Source organism: Phalacrocorax aristotelis, chromosome 1, assembly GCF_949628215.1.
Source record: "Phalacrocorax aristotelis chromosome 1, bGulAri2.1, whole genome shotgun sequence".
In the NCBI taxonomy this organism is placed as follows: Eukaryota; Metazoa; Chordata; class Aves; order Suliformes; family Phalacrocoracidae; genus Phalacrocorax; species Phalacrocorax aristotelis.
This window is the reverse complement of record NC_134276.1, coordinates 37299213-37316651: the sequence shown is the minus strand read 5'-3', so window position 1 is coordinate 37316651 and position 17439 is coordinate 37299213. Positions and strand designations below refer to the sequence as shown.

Here is a 17439-nt window from a genome sequence, read left to right as displayed (position 1 = left end):
CAAGAAGGCCAATGGTATCATGGGCTGCATTCAAAGGATTGTGGCCAGCAGGTCAAGGGAGATTATCCTTCCCCTTTACTCTGCCTTAGTGAGACCACATCTGAGTACTGTATCTGGTTTTGGTCCTCTTAGTTTAAGAAGAACATGGAACTGCTCGAGCAAGTCCAGTGGAGAACTACCAAGATGATCAGGGGACTGGAGCTATCCCATTTCCCCTCCTTAGTAGGACAGGGGAGAAATTAAGAAGAAAAAGCTCATGGGTCAAGATGAAGATAAGGACATCACTCACCAATAACCATCACAGACAAAAGAGACTCAACCTGGGGAAGATTAATTTAGTTTATTGTCAATTAAAAATAGAGTAGAATAGTCAGAAAGAAAACTCTATCCACTTTTGGGCTCCCCAGTTTAAGAAAGACAGGGAACTGTTTGAGCAAGTCCAGCGGAGAGCTACCAAGACAATAAGGGGACTGGAACCTCTCCCTTATGAGGAAAGGCTGAGAGACCCGCGTTTGTTCAGCCTGGAGAAGAGAAGACTGAGGGGGGATTTCATCAATACCTACAAATATCTAAAGGGAGGGTGTCAAGAGGATGGGACTAGGCTCTTTTCAATAGTGCTCAATGACAGGCCAAGGGGCAATGGGCACAAGTTGGAACACAGGAAGTTCCACCTCAATATGAGAAAAAGCTTCTTTCCTGTGAGGTTAACAGAGCAGTGGCACAGGCTGCCCAGGGAGGTTGTGGAGTCTCCTTCCCTTGAGACATTCAGTACCCACCTGGACGCATTCCTGTGCCCCCTGCTCTGGGTGTCCCTGCTCAAGCAGGGTGGTTGGACAAGATGATCTCCAGAAGTCACTTCCAACCTCTACCATTCTGTGATTATCTCACGGAGAAATTTTGGAAATGTTTGTACATAGTAAGTTTTCCAGAAATGCTAAGAAGAAATCTGGACCCTGTATGCCCCTGTTTTACCAAGGTCTAATCATAGTATTAAGCTTTAAATCAGCAAAGCAATTAAAAACTTGTTTCGCACCCCAAATTAACAAAGAACATTGTACTGAGAGTCTTTTGTGGGCAGAAGTATTGACATGCTAGAAAGAAATAATATTACTTGGAATTAGTTAATCTTCAGTAATTGATATCTGATTTACATGCAAGTCAGCTTCTTCAGGCATTCAACACAGCGGGTTAATCTGCAGTTTGAATAATAGTTAAAGGGACCAAAGTTACTTGATGGAAATCTGAAGTCCAGTTTATAACCTGAACTGAAACTCAACAGACCTGGGTTCATTTCTGTAACAGTCTTCACATATGACTGAAAAAGCGTCATTCAATTTCTCTGTAATTCAATTTTCTAACTATAGAAAGATGGCAGTATCTTTCTACTTCACTTATTAGACAGTAAGGCTTTGGAAAGAAAAGATACCTGTTACCATCATTGGTGCAGTGCCTGGGACAAACAGGTGCTTCTAAATACTGCTGTTATTTCTAGCATAAATTGTATTAATGCCTATTTTTCCAGTTTAGCCTCCTGCCTGCCTCTGTCTGAAAATTGCTATGGAAACTGTGGTAGTAAATGTGGTATTTAGCAACCAGTCTTCATACCATGTCTGGGTTAAATCTTTTCCTAAAAAGATCTATGTCACAGTGTATTTCCTTTAGGATTGCAGCCTCTCCTGACATGAACAGAAGTGTTCACTCCATTCAGATAAAAAGTTTCCATTTAAAGTGAAAAAAACTATCAACTGTGCATGAAGCCAAGCATTACAGGAAACTTTCGTTCTAGAATGAATGGGAAAAGGTATGCTTTATTATTGAAGAGATATTGTTTTTCAAGGAAAAAAAAAACCTGAAGAGAAACACAAAATTATCATAACACTTTGTATTCACTGCATCAGTTATTTCCCAAAGAAAGCCTATCAGTTAAAATGATGAATTTTAACCTTTACCAATTCTTCTAGAGAACATTCAATTTATATTCTTCAGGCACTTTGCTACTTGTTCGCCATACTGATGCAGAATTATTGTTTTTGTAATATTTACAAAGATTTAGTTACAAGTTTTCAAGGACATATTTAACATTGTTTTTCAAATCTAAACCCTCTAGTATAAGTTAAGGTAGAAATGTAACAAAAAAGGTAACATATGGTTCGTATATGCTTTAATACATTAATATTTAAATACAGTATTATATTGAATGCAAGTCTGGTGGTCAATAGAAAATCCAAAGGTCACGTTATCACAGAGTACAGAAAGCTTTAAGAGATGAATACCAATGGATAAACATTTCTGCATGGAATCTTTTCTTTTTTTTTTTTTGCTTCATGGCTCCTATGAGATCCAATAATACCCATATGAAATCAATGGCTTCAAATTCCCTTTATGAAACTCATCCTGTAAATGTTACTGGCAGTACTAAATTTGAAGCAAACAAACAAACAAACAAACAAAATAACTAAACCGCTTTGAACATAGGTTCAAATTGGAGGTTTGCTTAATTTGTGTCTCAAACAATTTCTGTAGCCATGATGTCAATTTTCCTTTAGGCACTCTAGGCTTCTGGGTGTCATTGTTAAAAGAGCAGCAGTGTTACAAAAGAATATCACAGCCCTTGACTGCTGCTGCAGTGTTGCAGAATTAGGTGCTATCCTTGCTCTGCAGTGTAAGGGTGTGTTGGGCTGATAGGCCTGGGATACAAAAATGCCAGCACTCTGAACAAGGAGATGGTGAATAAGAGTGCCATGAATAAATGGGATGACCTAGGTGTTTGCATGCCTGATGTAAAGGTAACTTTCTTAGGGTAAGGTTCACAACTGTAAATCCTTCAGAGAACATTTTTTTTTTAATTTCTTGTAATTCACTGTTGAAAATAATGTTTATATTCCTTCAGAAGGAGTGGGCCATGTGAATTCCTTCTGTAGGGGAGTTTGGACCTTTTATAAAGAACATCTGAGCAAGCACAGAGATAGGAAGTTCTGGGGAATGCCAGGGGTGAGAGGAGTAGGAGGCAGTGACAGGTACAGCAATGAATTGGGATCGTGTAGGTCTTGGGCAAACTTAAAGCCTTGTTAGAGGCTTCAGGGGTGACAGAAGCAAGGTCCCTGCTAACTGCAGAGGACTGTGCCATTTGTTCCAGCTGGGAAGCTGCAAGGTTGACTAAAATAAAGTGTAGAATCAAGGACCTACCTTTAAGATCATGGAGAAACATGGGTGGGGGAAAATGGTTTATAAATTAATTAATGTTTTTTTAGTGACTGTCCTAGTCACTTTGGCTTTTCTGTCTAAAAAGAATTAGCTATCCTAGTTGAAAGACTGTTAAAGCCTGGATTTTCTAGTTTCAGTCTCCTTTAGAGAGGTCACTCTAGGGAAAAGATCTAGACTGGTCCACCTCAAAGATTTGGCTGACTTGGGATCCTGCCAAAACTCTTGTAGATATTCCAGTATAGCTGAAATACTCAGAATGTGTTTCAGGCTTTGCTATGGAGTACACTGAATAATGTCTATTTTATGAATTTTGAATCTAATGATCTAGACACTTACCAGTTTAATGCTGTCAGAAGTTAGGTGTTAATATGCATGGCCTCTGGCAATAGCTTAGTTACAGTGGGGATATTACCAGTGGAAATGTTAGTCACCTCCTAAGTGATATCAGAGATTTGCAAATGTCACTGGTACAAAACCTTCAGATGTAGATACCTAAAGCAGTAGTTGTAGCCTAAGGACCAGCTCCAAAGGAAAGCTTGTGTGCTATTGTAGGTTATTTGCTGTATCTCAGGAACTGAATTTTGCTGAATTAGGCACCTAAGAACAGAATATACAAATGTTGGAGTACTGAGCAGGGTGATTTCAGGTTTGGTCAACTAGAAATGATAAAAATAGGTGTCTAAACACCCTTTCCCTTCCAATCTGAGAACCTAACTCTAAGACACAATTAGCTGCCTGGATGAGGATGGACCTCATTTAGGAATCTGCCTTTCACACAGTAGACTGGTGGTTAAAGCAATTGCTACGAAGCGGGAGATTTGGACTAAAACCTATTTCTCCTATTTCATAAGTTGCTGCACTGAGTAGAGAAGAGACAGTTTTGCATTCTGGTACATATTCTTGCTGTCACCACAAGTGTTTTTATCTAATGGGATTTTAATGTAAACTGGGTAGGGAAGCCAGTGCCCAGTTCCCCCCTGCTCTTCAGTACTTCAAGCACTGTGCTGCGTTGTGCTGCAGCTGTTGTATGTGAATGTAGAATTCCTGCTCAGTACTCACCTTTTGAATTTACTCCAAGCTCTTCTGAAGCAAAAGTTTGATTTAAGTATGTGCTCACTTTTTTCCTAAAGTTAGCCTGTGTTAAGTCTGGGAATCTGACTTAGAACGAACAGAAGTTGATTCAATCATTTAAAGCTGCCACCTGTTTGCACATCTGAAGAGGGATTTTTTCCTCAAGAAAATCTCTACAGCAATTTGGATCATTGTCTGATAACATCTGAAAATACCGTGAATAAAAACAAGGGTTCGTTTCCTTAGAGAAAAAGTTTTGTGTTAGAAGAAAAATTATTAAGATCCAGGATTATCATTGATAGGAATTTATTGATATTCCATTGATGACCTTGGAATAAATGTAATGAACTACAGAGCATTGGGAGGGATCACAAGTTCAATGGAGGATCTTGATATGAGAAAAAATGGATGACATGGATGACTGTAGTGTAGACAGAGAATGAAACATACTTGTGTCAAGTGCGGTATCATTATCTTAGAGGGTAATAAACTAGGAGCTAAATCAGATGGGAGTGAAAAAAAAGAAGTAAGAACTAGCTGTAATAGTCTATCAGGGAATAAAATTTCCTCATGAAGCAGCTCCCTCAAAAGGCAATTACAACCCCAGTAGGTGTCAGGTAAAATTACTTCAGCAGAAACAGTAGAAACAGAGAAATAATGTCTCCATACAAGGAACTCTAAGTCTGAAATTTTAGTTTGTATTGAAATCTTCAAAACTTCTGAAAATATTCCTCTATTCTAAGACATACACATATTGTAGGATTCCTTTTCCTGAGAAGCAGATGACATGGAGTCTTAGGAGACTTGTCAGACAAAATCTTTTGCATCTGGTTCATTTTTATCCCTTTACTTCTAAGTTTTTTTGCCAGTATTAGATAGTGTCTCCTCCAAAGCTTCTGCTCATATGAAAACCACAAGAATTCTTGCTGAGTAAGTGAGACTGGGTCTGAAGGAGGTGATGCCTTACAATAGATTAACTCATAACCAGTAGACATAAAGGCACACAGGTAAACCTTCTACAGTGGTGAAATTAAAATACCAACATTCAGATTTAAATTAGTTTGAAGACAGCTGCACTGAGATTAATCTGGTGACATTATTAATTTACACCATCTGAGAGGAAAGGTATTTTGAAACATTGTGGGGGAGAGAGTGTTAAAAAACAGGAGGTTTAAGATCATATATCCCATCATCGGGTTAATTAAAACTTTTGTCTTCTATACTTTTTGAAGAAGTAGAATTTCTCATGGAAATACCAGTGGCATTCCCCCATCAGGGTAAGAGAACTAGGACGATAAATATTTGATCAGTAGATTGTTGAAGATAAATGAAAACCACAGACCTTGTGCTGGAGTCAAAGAGATGACAAAAGAATCACTGATAGAAATTATCACTGTCTTCCTTTGCTTTCTAGGTGCTGGTCCAAATAATTTAAAACTGTAATAAAATATAAACATATATATATTGGTTACATGTAGGAGAGAGCCACCAAAAATTAACACAAATAGTGGTTAGGTCTTATGTCATTGTTTGTTTATATCTTGTTTTTTTGGCCCTTAGACCAGAAAACCCCTGCATGTCAACTACAAGTAAACAAAAGACACATTCAAAAATACTTGGCGTGAGAATTAAGTATCAAACTAGAGATCCCATTTTTCATTTGTAAACAAAAGACTTGGAGTCAAAAAGAGCTAGTGTGGGAATTTCAGTAATGAAGATCCATATAGTAGGAGTGACATCTTCCACCTACATGGCCTTCTCAGCCTTGGTGCATTTGGAATATGGTATAACTCAGAGCTCTGTAATAACATTTTTCTCCAGTAGGTCTTTAGTCTGTTTAGCATCTAGCCAGTATCAAGAGGTTAGGAGGTACTGTAATACATGAGATGAGTCATTTGCCGCTGAGATCTTGGAAGCAAGACTAGTCATTAACACACATATTGTTGGCAGTCTAAATTGTTCCTGTATCACAACCCAAAGCTCTAGGAGATAGGAACTCTCACCTTGCCTAGCAGAAACTTCACTGCGTACTGCATACTCACTGTGGCGTTCCTCACAAGACAGAATAAATTGTGCTTGTTGGCAGAGCAAAGCCTTCAGGCCAGCACAAATTTTCAGTGCCTCAGCAAAACCTTTGGAGTCATCTTGCCAAGAACATTTTATCTTTTTTAGAGATAGGGGACTTCCCTCTTGTGAACAGGTCTTAAAATTCCCTGGTTTTGGCCAACAAGGTTTATGAAGGGAATGTGTTGCAAAGAGCTGCTGCCTGTAGGCAAGTGAACAAGCAATAAAACTCTGCTTATTCCCACCCCAACAGCTGTTAACACCAGTAGAAGTTAGGCAGACACCTGCCCTAAGTGATTTTTAGATAGGGTATTATGTTTCATGCAAATGATAGACCATTGCACAAAAGTTGGAAATAATTTTCACTGTTAACATTGTGAACAGATGATGTATTGCTCCTATTCTGTTTCTAAAAACATTTGCCCTCTGATGCCTCTTTCCATTTGCATTTCTTTCCCTTTCACCTCTTTTCTTTATCACAGTTTTTTGTGGACCTTGTTTTGCCCTTCTTCCCAGAATTAAAATTCACAAACTAGTCCAGAGGAGGCCAGGTTACGTGAGCATTAGAAATACTATAAAGAGATATTTTTAATACAAGCAAGTAAATATTTTCCAGCTTTGAAATTATATGAACATATATCTACCAACAATACTTTGTCAAACATGGAATGGAGTAAAAAAACCTGAATAACAGAAACATTTTGTTTGGGCTCAAATGGTGTGATCTTCAAGACATTCAACATTTCAATTTGTTTCATTTTGTTCTAAAATTTTTTAATATATTATTTCACAAACATTATAATAAAATTGTTATTGGAAGTTACTAATTACTCTATTCTGATAACCACATGGGGCCTTAATTAAAATTGTAATCCATTGTAAAATATACATGCATATAATGAAAACACAATTCAAATATGTTGTCAGATAACTGGAATTTATTACTTAAGCTAAAGGAAGTAAATCATTTTCTAAAAAATATGTTCTGAAAGTATGATATTTCTTGATGTTGCAGTTGTTGTCTGCTATCCAGCAGTGAAAACAATAATTATTACCAGTTCTTCATGTTCTTAGGGTTGGCATGGATATTTGTTTGCGTGAAGAATGCAACCATGCAAAAGCACAGTAGCACTTTAGAGGAAGAGAGGTTGCCAAAGCCTCTGGTGAGGCTTGCCAAAAAAACAGTCACAGTAGGGTGTCTCTACTTGCTCTCTATCAGAGTGCGTATAGGTCCTGCTCTTAAGGGTAATCACTTGCTACTGAATAGGACCATTCATTGAGGCTGAGGGAGTGACTAAAACAGTCTCAAGCCTTTCAAAGCTGCAAAGTTGCCAGTGCTCTTATTTTCTCAGGAGCCTCCTGATGCTTGGTTAACTTGGGCTTAGCGCTGTGTTAACACTACCATCCAGCCTTGGAACTGGGCTCAGCTTATAACTGGCTAGCTGGAATTTGGGATAGGATGCCATATGAATCTTTACATCCACTTACGAAGCCATGTCCTCAGCCTTTCAATGTATCTTAAAAAAAAATTCTTCATGGAGAATTCGGTCCTGCTTATGCTATCATCTTTCTTTTTCATTTAACATGTGACAAGGTTAATTGAGCCCAAGAATGAAAATGGTGTGGAGAACTCAGATATATGTCACTCAGCTGAGAGTAAGTAGCTAGTTCCCATGAATAAATTCTTGCTCTGATGTGAAAGAATTCAGATGAAAAGAGTGAGATGCTGATTTTGAGAGCCTACCCCCCTTGGGGGAATAGGCACCAAAGGGAATGAGTTTGAAAAGTGGTGATAAATTGCACTCCATGTCTTTTGAACTGTAGGCTGGCAGTTAAATCATTCATCCAGTAAGCAGATTTTTGAATCTTGACGCAACTGAATGCCTCCTGTTCCACCGTACAGCAGTGGCCTTGACCACAAAAATCTGTGACCTCCTGAGACATGAGCAGCAAGTTGGTGAGACAAATGTTTGCCTTTGTTCTTGCAATTAAGCCATTGTATCCAGAAAAGTCAAGTGATCATAGAAAGGGTTCTCTGACCGTCCTTCGAGTGGGACAGAAATCGTCTTAGTCTGGGCTGTAGTCAAGTTTGGGCTTCTATCTCCCAATTTAGACTGACCTTAAGTGATGCCTAAATTATCTTAGTTTCATTTTAGGTCTAAATCTCATATTGTGTCTGGCCCATAAGGTCTTTTCTGGAACTGGTTTGTGGTGTAGGCCCTCAAAAAGAATTTTTTCCATTGAGATTTGAACAGATTTCTTTTTTTTTTCAAAGTGAGGGTTTCTGCATGGAAAACATCTGTGATGATTTATATATTTTTTGTAGTAATCCCCTAATTCATTAGAAGCAGTATCTCCATTCAGAGGATTACTATGTAAATATATGTGCATAAATCTAGGAAAGTTAACTTCTAAAAGGCTAAAAGGGATAGACTTTGGTTTTTAGAAGCATTTTTATTTGTGATGTTGTTTCCAGCTGTGACAAATAAAGGTCTGAATTGCAGTGGAAAATATAGAAATCGAGACCCTGATCCTGCATTGAATTCCAAGTGGGCAGGAGGTTTGCTAACACATAGTTCAGTGCAGGATCAGGGCCCTAAAATCTGAACTTACAAGGGCTGACTTTTTTATTCTGCAGTGTTCAAATGGACTGCTTAAAAAACCTATAAATGCTTCATCTAGACAGCAGGGCACCATTTCAGGAACTGATTGCCTATTATAGTACTGACAATAAAATAGGAAAATACCCCAAGGGAGAAGGAGCAGGGCCTTATGACTTTCCCATTGAACTCAGTGTGAAACTTATAATTTCCTGCCCCCACTTTGTAGGATGCGTCAGTTTTCAGTGGCCGTTGCATTATGCTCCTAAGCCTCTTTCAAGGAAATCTGAAATGAGGGAACTTATTACAGTGGAACACCAGAGAAAATCAGGGCAGAAATCTGAGTTCCACTACAATAAAGATTTCTTTCATATATACAAAAGAATATATATTTTTTCTTTTATATTGCCTTCCCCCTCCCTCAAAATTAATCAGCTAGAAGTAATACTCCTTTGATGTACATGTTCTTTGCTAGATTGTGAAAATATGCTTGCCATACACAGAAATGAGCGTATCTATTTAGGAGATATTTTAAGATCTTTATTTTTTTCAGAGATACTTTTAAAGGATCTCTGAAACAATACTCAGGGAAAACAAATCAGACTCATATAGAGACTCACACATTCTCCTTTCCTGCATCAGAACTAAGAAACAAATACATACCCTCCTCTTCACACTAAACCTTCTCCATGAAACTTCCAGCAGTCTGTGGTAGCAGAGAGCACCTGTCTGGATAATGCGAAGGGATAAGGGAGTATGTTAAACAAGGGCAGAGGGAATTGGGGAGGGATGCAAGAGACAGAGAGCTAATTGAAGCAAAGCATTTTATTAATCTAGAGTGCTGTCTCCAGGCATGCCTGAAATCTAAATAATGATACTGAACTTCAAAGGCCTTATTCTCCATTCCTTGTACACTCACTACTCCTATTTAAGTCAACAGAACTTCTAAGTATATAAAAATGCAGAATCATACTGTGAATGAGCTGTAAGAATCAATTAGCAATAAAATCTTATACTGTTTACAAGAAGAAAAAAGCCCTTTATCTGGTCAATTATTTCCTGACTGTTAGTAGCATGAGTAGCTTGAACACCAAGGTATGCGATTTTGACCCTCTGGAGAGTCTGGATCTCCTTTGAGACTTTATGGTTTTCCAGTTTATTTATTCTGCTGATCTGTTCTGCTGCCATTGGGCACTGCAAATACATGGCACAACAACGGTTTGTGTAGAACCTGACTATAAAGTTGTGCAGCTTCTCAGGTGGGCTCGGGGATCTGGCTTGTGTGTTTTAAAACTCTTCTGTTGTTTCAAAGTCTTTGCATATTGAATTATGTTAATTTTATTAAGTAAACATTAATTACTTAATGGTTCCATAGTGTTTTGAAGCTGTAAGGTATTCTGAAAGTGATTATTATTAATTATAATATGCACTATTGTTATTTTGTCTTTATTTTTTAAAAGGCAAAGAACTGGTTATCCTCTTCATTAAAGAAGTCCACTTACACAGAGGCACAGAACCCCATCCTCCATCTGCCTCTTCAAGGCATGCTTATAGGATGTCATCTACTGAGACAGGGGACACTGTGGGAAATACTGTTGCACAAAAAGCCCAGTTATTGTTATCTTCAGAACCCCAAATCCAGGCGTTTCTCACTTTTGTCTTCCCCTAGCAATGTCATCAAAATGGACATCCTAGCACTCAACTCTCTCTGAACAGTGAGGAAAATGTTCTTATCTATTTTCACATGTAATTTCATGTGTTAGGTAGAATATAATCACTGAATATGCTGTGGGAGAGACTAAAGTTGCTAAGTGCCTTTCTAAATTGCATTTAAATATTCAAATTAACAGGAAATTTTTAGGGTTTATTTGAATTTTAAAATTTCCATGGCAGATTGTTTTCTAAACCTTTTCTGTTATTAAAGAAGCTTAGTTAGCCTGCTGAGGTTGGCTTAAAACATTAATAATAATTGGCTGGTTGATATTTTTTAATGAGAAAAGTATTTCTTGGAGAAATGGGAGTTCATCCAAATCAATAGAATTTGTGAGAAAATGTCTATTTTAATTAAATTGATTAGATTTCATGATCACAGCATACATCAGGAGAAAGGTAGTCTCAAGATTTATTTGCTTTTTTTTATAACTAAACCAAATTAAACCAAAATTGTTTTCTATATGGATTAATGTAGTGGATGTCCATGGCAAGGTATTGTCAGTGTGGGGGCTACAGGGGTGGTCTCTGTGAGGAAAGGCCAGGGCTGCCCGGTGCTGGGCACAGCCAGCTCTAGTCAGCTCCAATGGACCCACTGCAGGGCACAGCTGAGCCCAGCAGCCAAGGCGGTGGCACCTCAGGAAAAACAAGTTTAAGAAGGGGTAAAAAACATTGCACAGCATCTGCGTGAAGGGGGAGTGAGAAAAAATGTGAGCGAAGCAGCCCTGCAGACATCCAGGTCAGTGAAGAAGGAGGGAGAGGAGGTGTTCCAGGCACCAGAGCAGAGATGCCCCTGGAGAAGATGATGGTGAAGCAGATTGTCCCCCTGTAGCCTATGGAGGAACATGGTGTAGCAGATATTCACACTGCAGCTGATGGAAAACCGCACACCAGAGCAGGTGTATGTGCCCTGGAAGAAGCTGCAGCCAGTGGAGACCCCACGCTGGGGTAGGGAAAAAGCATGAGGAAGAAGGAGTGGCAGAAAGGAGCTGTTATGGAGTGACCTGAACCTTCCGTTCCCCATAATCCTGCACTGATCAACATGGGGAGGAGGTAGAGGAGTCAGGAATGAAGCAGCAAAGTTGAGCCTGGGAAAAAAGGGGGGTGGAGGGAACGGGGGTTTAGTTTTCTTTTCACAGGATCACAGAATGGTAGGGGTTGGAAGGGACCTCTGGAGATCATCTTGTCTAACCACCCTGCTTGAGCAGGGACACCTAGAGCAGGGGGCACAGGAATGCGTCCAGGTGGGTACTGAATGTCTCAAGGGAAGGAGACTCTACAGCCTCCCTGGGCAGCCTGTGCCACTGCTCTGTTAACCTCACAGGAAAGAAGCTTTTTCTCATATTGAGGTGGAACTTCCTGTGTTCCAACTTGAGCCCATTGCCCCTTGGCCTGTCATTGAGCACTATTGAAAAGAGCCTAGTCCCATCCTCTTGACACCCTCCCTTTAGATATTTGTAGGTATTGATGAAATCCCCCCTCAGTCTTCTCTTCTCCAGGCTGAACAAACGCGGGTCTCTCAGCCTTTCCTCATAAGGGAGAGGTTCCAGTCCCCTTATTGTCTTGGTAGCTCTCCGCTGGACTTGCTCAAACAGTTCCCTGTCTTTCTTAAACTGGGGAGCCCAAAAGTGGATAGAGTTTTCTTTCTGACTATTCTACTCTATTTTTAATTGACAATAAACTAAATTAATCTTCCCCAGGTTGAGTCTCTTTTGTCTGTGATGGTTATTGGTGAGTGATGTCCTTATCTTCATCTTGACCCATGAGCCTTTTCTTCTTAATTTCTCCCCTCTACTGCTAAGGAGGGGAAGTGGGATAGCGGCTGGGTGGGCACCTGGCAGCTGGCTAAGGTCAACTCACCACAATGAAGCTTTACATTTTTGTCTAGAAGAATGTTCGGGTATTTGTACCATGAAATTTTCTAGAGAAATTTTCATGAGTGTTAACCAAACCTGAGTTTTGTTCTTTACTTAAAGAAAATATTTTCTTTCAAAATTGTCATAAAATGTAAAATCCAAATCAGCTTTTTTTTTTTTTTTTTTTTAACGATTGTCTTTTCTTCAGTGTTCCCTAAAGAGCCTGCTATGCAATTAACCTGTACCTGCAATTGGGAGGCTTAACTCTGGTTTCAGACTTCTGTTGACTCCTTCAAGTTAGAGGGAAGAGAATCCTATCTCCAATCTTGTAATTTCAATGGTGTTTCTATATGCCATTTCAAAGGCTGAAAAGTTAAAAGCAAATCTTTTCCCTTTGCTTTCTGTCTTTAGATATGAAAGGCCATATCTACAGTGGGCCAAGGCCAACTGTATGAGATTCAACAAGGCCAAGTGCTGGGTCCTGCACTTGGGTCACAACCACCCCATGTAACACTACAGGCTTGGGGAAAAGTGGCTGGAGAGCTGCCCAGAGGAAAAGGACCTGAGGGAGTTGGTTGACAGCCAGCTGAACATGAGTCAGCGGTGTGCCCAGGTGGCCAAGAAGGCCAACAGCATCTGGCTTGTATCAGGAATAGCGCGGCCAGCAGGAGTAGGGAAGTGATCGTGCCCCTGTACTCGGCACTGTTGAGGCTGCACCTCACCAGTTTTGGGCTCCCCACTACAAGCAAGACATTGAGGTACCGGAACATGTCCAGAGAAGGGTAACGAAGCTGGTGAAGGGTCTGGAGCATAAGTCTTATGAAATGCAGCTGAGGGAATTGGGGTTGTTTAGCCTGGTGAAGGGGAAGCTGAGGGGAGACCTTATCGCTCTCTACAACTACCTGAAAGGAGGTTGTAGTGAGGTGGGTGTTGCTTTCTTCTCCCAAGTAACAGGCGATAGGATGAGAGGAAATGTCCTTAGGTTCCATCAGGGGAGGTTTAGATTGGATATTAGGAAAAATGTCTTCACTGAAAGGGTTGTAAAGCATTGGAACAGGCTGCCCAGGGAAGTGGTTGAGTCACCATCCCTGGAGGTATTTAAAAGACATGTAGGTGTGGTGCTTAGAGACATTGTTTAATGGTGGACTTGGCAATATTAGGTATACAGTTGGACTCAATGATCTTAAGGATCTTTTCCAACCTAAATTATTCTATGACTCTATTATTTCACCACTCTGACTCTCCTTAGTATAAAATACACTGGAAAGATACTGGAAACTACTTTTTTACCAAATGCTCTTCTCTGCACACTTTTTCTCAAGGGACACAAGAGAAGTAAAGAATAAGAAGCTGACAATGCTATATCTCTGAAATCGTTCTGTAAGCAAAATATCTAAGAGTAGTACAACAATATTTGTTAGCCTGAAAGGGAATGTGGAAAGCAGAGACAACAACTCCCCCAAACTGGATATATTATTTTACTAGTGCAGTTCACATTGGTATGGCCAATGTTTTTCAGGTGCAACCTGACAAATCATTCTTAAGTAGTAATGAATATAATTTGCACACATAAACAATCTAATGACACTAACAAGTCCATTTCAATAGATGACGTTAGATACTTGCTTATGTCTCTACCCCTACTAAAGCTTATTTAATAAAAAAGGCACCTCTTCTTTATCTAAAGGTGATTTCATCACCACTACCAGACGCTTATTATTATCAGGTGGAGGAAAAATGGGAAGAAGGAAAGGAACAAATTATCATTACAGGGTAATCTACACAGACAGAAGGAGCACCAGCAGGGGTGAGATGGAGGTAATGCCACACATGGAAGCAGCCAATGCATCCAAAACCTCTTGGCAACACTGATATATTCCCAGGCTATTGGGACATTACAGCATGGAGAACAGTTCCCATGAGAGTAAATTGGAGAAGATTGTATGCTGGGAAAGAAGCTTCATCAGGGAAAAGTTGCCCATAGTAGCTGAAATGCATAAGCAGAAGCTGGTGTACCAAAGAGGTAGTTAAGTTCAGTAGTAAGATTTTTTTCAAAAGGTGTTTGGATTTTTTCTTGTGCACCAGTGAGTCACCAAAATTGAGGGCAGGGCTGCTGAGGGGTGGTGCTGGGGGATAAAGTGGTGTAAGATTTTCACCAGGCTGGAAAATTCTTGTGACATCTTTCAGAACCAGTGGGAATTTGAAGTATATTCAATACAATTATTGGGCTGAAAGACACACTGCATTAAAAAAAAAAGTAATTAGCATATAGCATTGTTCCATTCCATTGAAATTTCTCTCGTTTTGCTATTATTTGCTTAATGTGTACTAGCACAGTAGATGTATTGTAGAGTAACCATTACTTCAATTATGAGACATAATAGAAAGTCACTAAAAGATTTTTTTAATGATATTTTTATGTTAGTATTTAGATATATAAAGAAGTAATGCTTTTACTGTTACTTTTTGCACATTAGACTAAATTACAATAAGATAACTAATTAAAGCGGGCTGATGGTCTGTTGATTTTGCCATGCATTTTTCTATTAGTCCACCTCATTGAGTTCAGGCCCAGATTTTGTCTTCCACAGATTACCAGTCAGAAACAGTGGTCTGCTTGGGGAGAGCAAGAAGAAGCTAGATAGAAAAAAAAAGGAAGAGGGGATTTAAATATATTCATTGATATGTAGGTGCCTTAGCCCATATTCACAATTCTTTAAAGCCCCACAAAGCTGCTTCTCAAGTTCTTTGAGTAGCTGGAGAAGTGTATACTCTGGCTGTTCAGCGCTGAACATATTGACACTGAGGTTGAGACTGAACTTGTTTGTGACTGGTTTTGATCCAGAAGCAAGAAGTTTATCACACAAAATCCTTTTAGAGTCTCATTAAAGAGGAGAAGAAATGACAGTATACCTTAGTATCAGCCTGGGAAAATTTACACTTATATACTGATATTCTCCAGTTATTCTCCAATTAGTTCTGAATATGAGATACAGACACTATGTCTGGAACTGTCTGGGACTTCTCAACCTCCAGGTGAACATCCTAGACACTTGGATACAGAACCATACTCTGGTCCAAAATATTTTGTCCTCCACATTATAAAGAAAAATGAAGAATACATCTTTTCAGAAAGCGTATTAAAGAATCCATCTTAGAAAATTTTGTTCTATTCTCCTCTGTTCTAGCTTCTGAACTTGTAAAATATTTAATCTAACACTCAGGTTTTGTGACATGTCTTTTTTTATTTACTTCAGCATTACGCAGAATTCCTGAGGTGAAGAGTGCTATAGAAAACATTTATTTATGCAATTTCCCAGCTCAGGCCCTGAGACAGAGGAGGCCTATGTTTTTCTAGACCATGTTAAGACAATATATAATGAAAAGAGAATTTGAAACCCTGGAGCTTCCACGAGCCATTTTAATGGTTCATTCAGTCAGCTGTTTTAGCAAGCAGCCAGTTTCCCCAGATTTGTTAAATTTCTTTGCTGTAGAATCTATATACTGTTACAGATGGAGTAACAGGTTCCTTAATCTTTTCACAGCAAATAAGTAGCTCTTTTTAGAAAAAAAGGAATTGTAATAGCTTGATCTTTTCAGAGGCAGGCTAAATTTACTAGGCTAACTAGCAGCAAACACTTGAGTTTAAATTATTGGGATTTCTACAACTGGAGTAATGGCAAGATCAATCATGATAGTTGAATGTAAGAATTTATGAGATATGTTTGAAGTCCTACATATAAACATTGTGTGCTGACAAATGCCATTGTTAAACAGAAACTACAAAAATGACATAAAGTACTCGTTAAAGAGTAGTGTTTCAATTATGTTTTGTGGTACAAAATATAAAAATTTATCACTAAATTATTAATACTTCAGCTTCCTTAAATGTCTTTCCCACTTATTATTAGAGCTGCTATGAAAAGGAATTCTAGATGATAAAAGCATTTGTTTTGTTTTTATAAGGAATTCTTAATTTAAAACAGCTTTTAATTCTAACCGGTGTTGAACTAATACAAGTCTACTAAAAAAGATCTGTCCGGGATTTTATGTCTTCTTTGTTAAGTTTTGTCACATCAGTGGTTATTTGACTTTTTTCTTGAACCTTTTAGGATTTTTTCCTTTACAAGACCCAAAAGTTATTGATGATCATCTGTAGTTGAAAAATACGAGCAGAAGATTCTCCTTTCCTTTGGCCATGCATATCATTGCTGTGCATAGGAAGTTATCCCCAGACGATTTTCTAAAGGAAACTTATGACCCCATAGATGATACCTTATGACTATTTTTCATACATTGCTGTTAAGTGTTGAACTACTTAATCCAGTTATTGTTCTCAATGATTAGCAATATATTTTTATGTAATGAAGCCTTCCCCACACCCACGACTACACTGTTTGAATTAGTTTATTCTATTAATTTTCCATTCTGTTTTTTATCAGCTCGTCATATTTACTGATTTATTTTCTGCTTTTATTCCTTCACCTGACTTGCTTTACTCTTCCCACTGCACATCAGAAAAAACAACAGTACATTTTTAGTAATGGCAGCATTTATATCTGCATTTCTGTGTTTCTATTTATAGTGTCTGCCATCATTTCTGTTGGAAGATAATCTTCATTAAAATTCCCATTCTAAACTTGCTAAATTTTCTGATACATTGAGGACTGTAATTTTTCATGAATAATGTTTATTAAATGACCATATCTGGATATGACAGGTGGTGTATCAAATCCTGTATATTACCTAACACCATCAAGCTTTTATTGCAAATGCAGAGACAAGTAACTTTCTAAAAGCATTTGGCATTGCTGGCAAGTATTAATATAATCTAGAAGTTCTTGTGTGAATTTGCAAACTGACGTGGAGAATGACTGTACATTGAAACCTCACCTGCTGTGAATTTTGTATTTCTTAGTAATTAAGTGTTGTAT

The 17439-nt window shown here is 38.6% G+C and overlaps 1 long non-coding RNA gene across 1 annotated transcript in view; it reads left to right on the top strand.

Moving 5' to 3' along the window:
- The window catches only part of LOC142054839 (uncharacterized), a 29605-nt gene extending 18487 nt beyond the window's left edge, over positions 1-11118 (top strand). The window contains exons 3-4 of the long non-coding RNA XR_012659673.1: positions 8164-8296; positions 10400-11118. This is a non-coding gene — a long non-coding RNA (uncharacterized LOC142054839). The remainder of the gene's footprint in view (positions 1-8163; positions 8297-10399) is intronic.
- The last annotated feature ends 6321 nt before the right edge of the window (positions 11119-17439 follow it).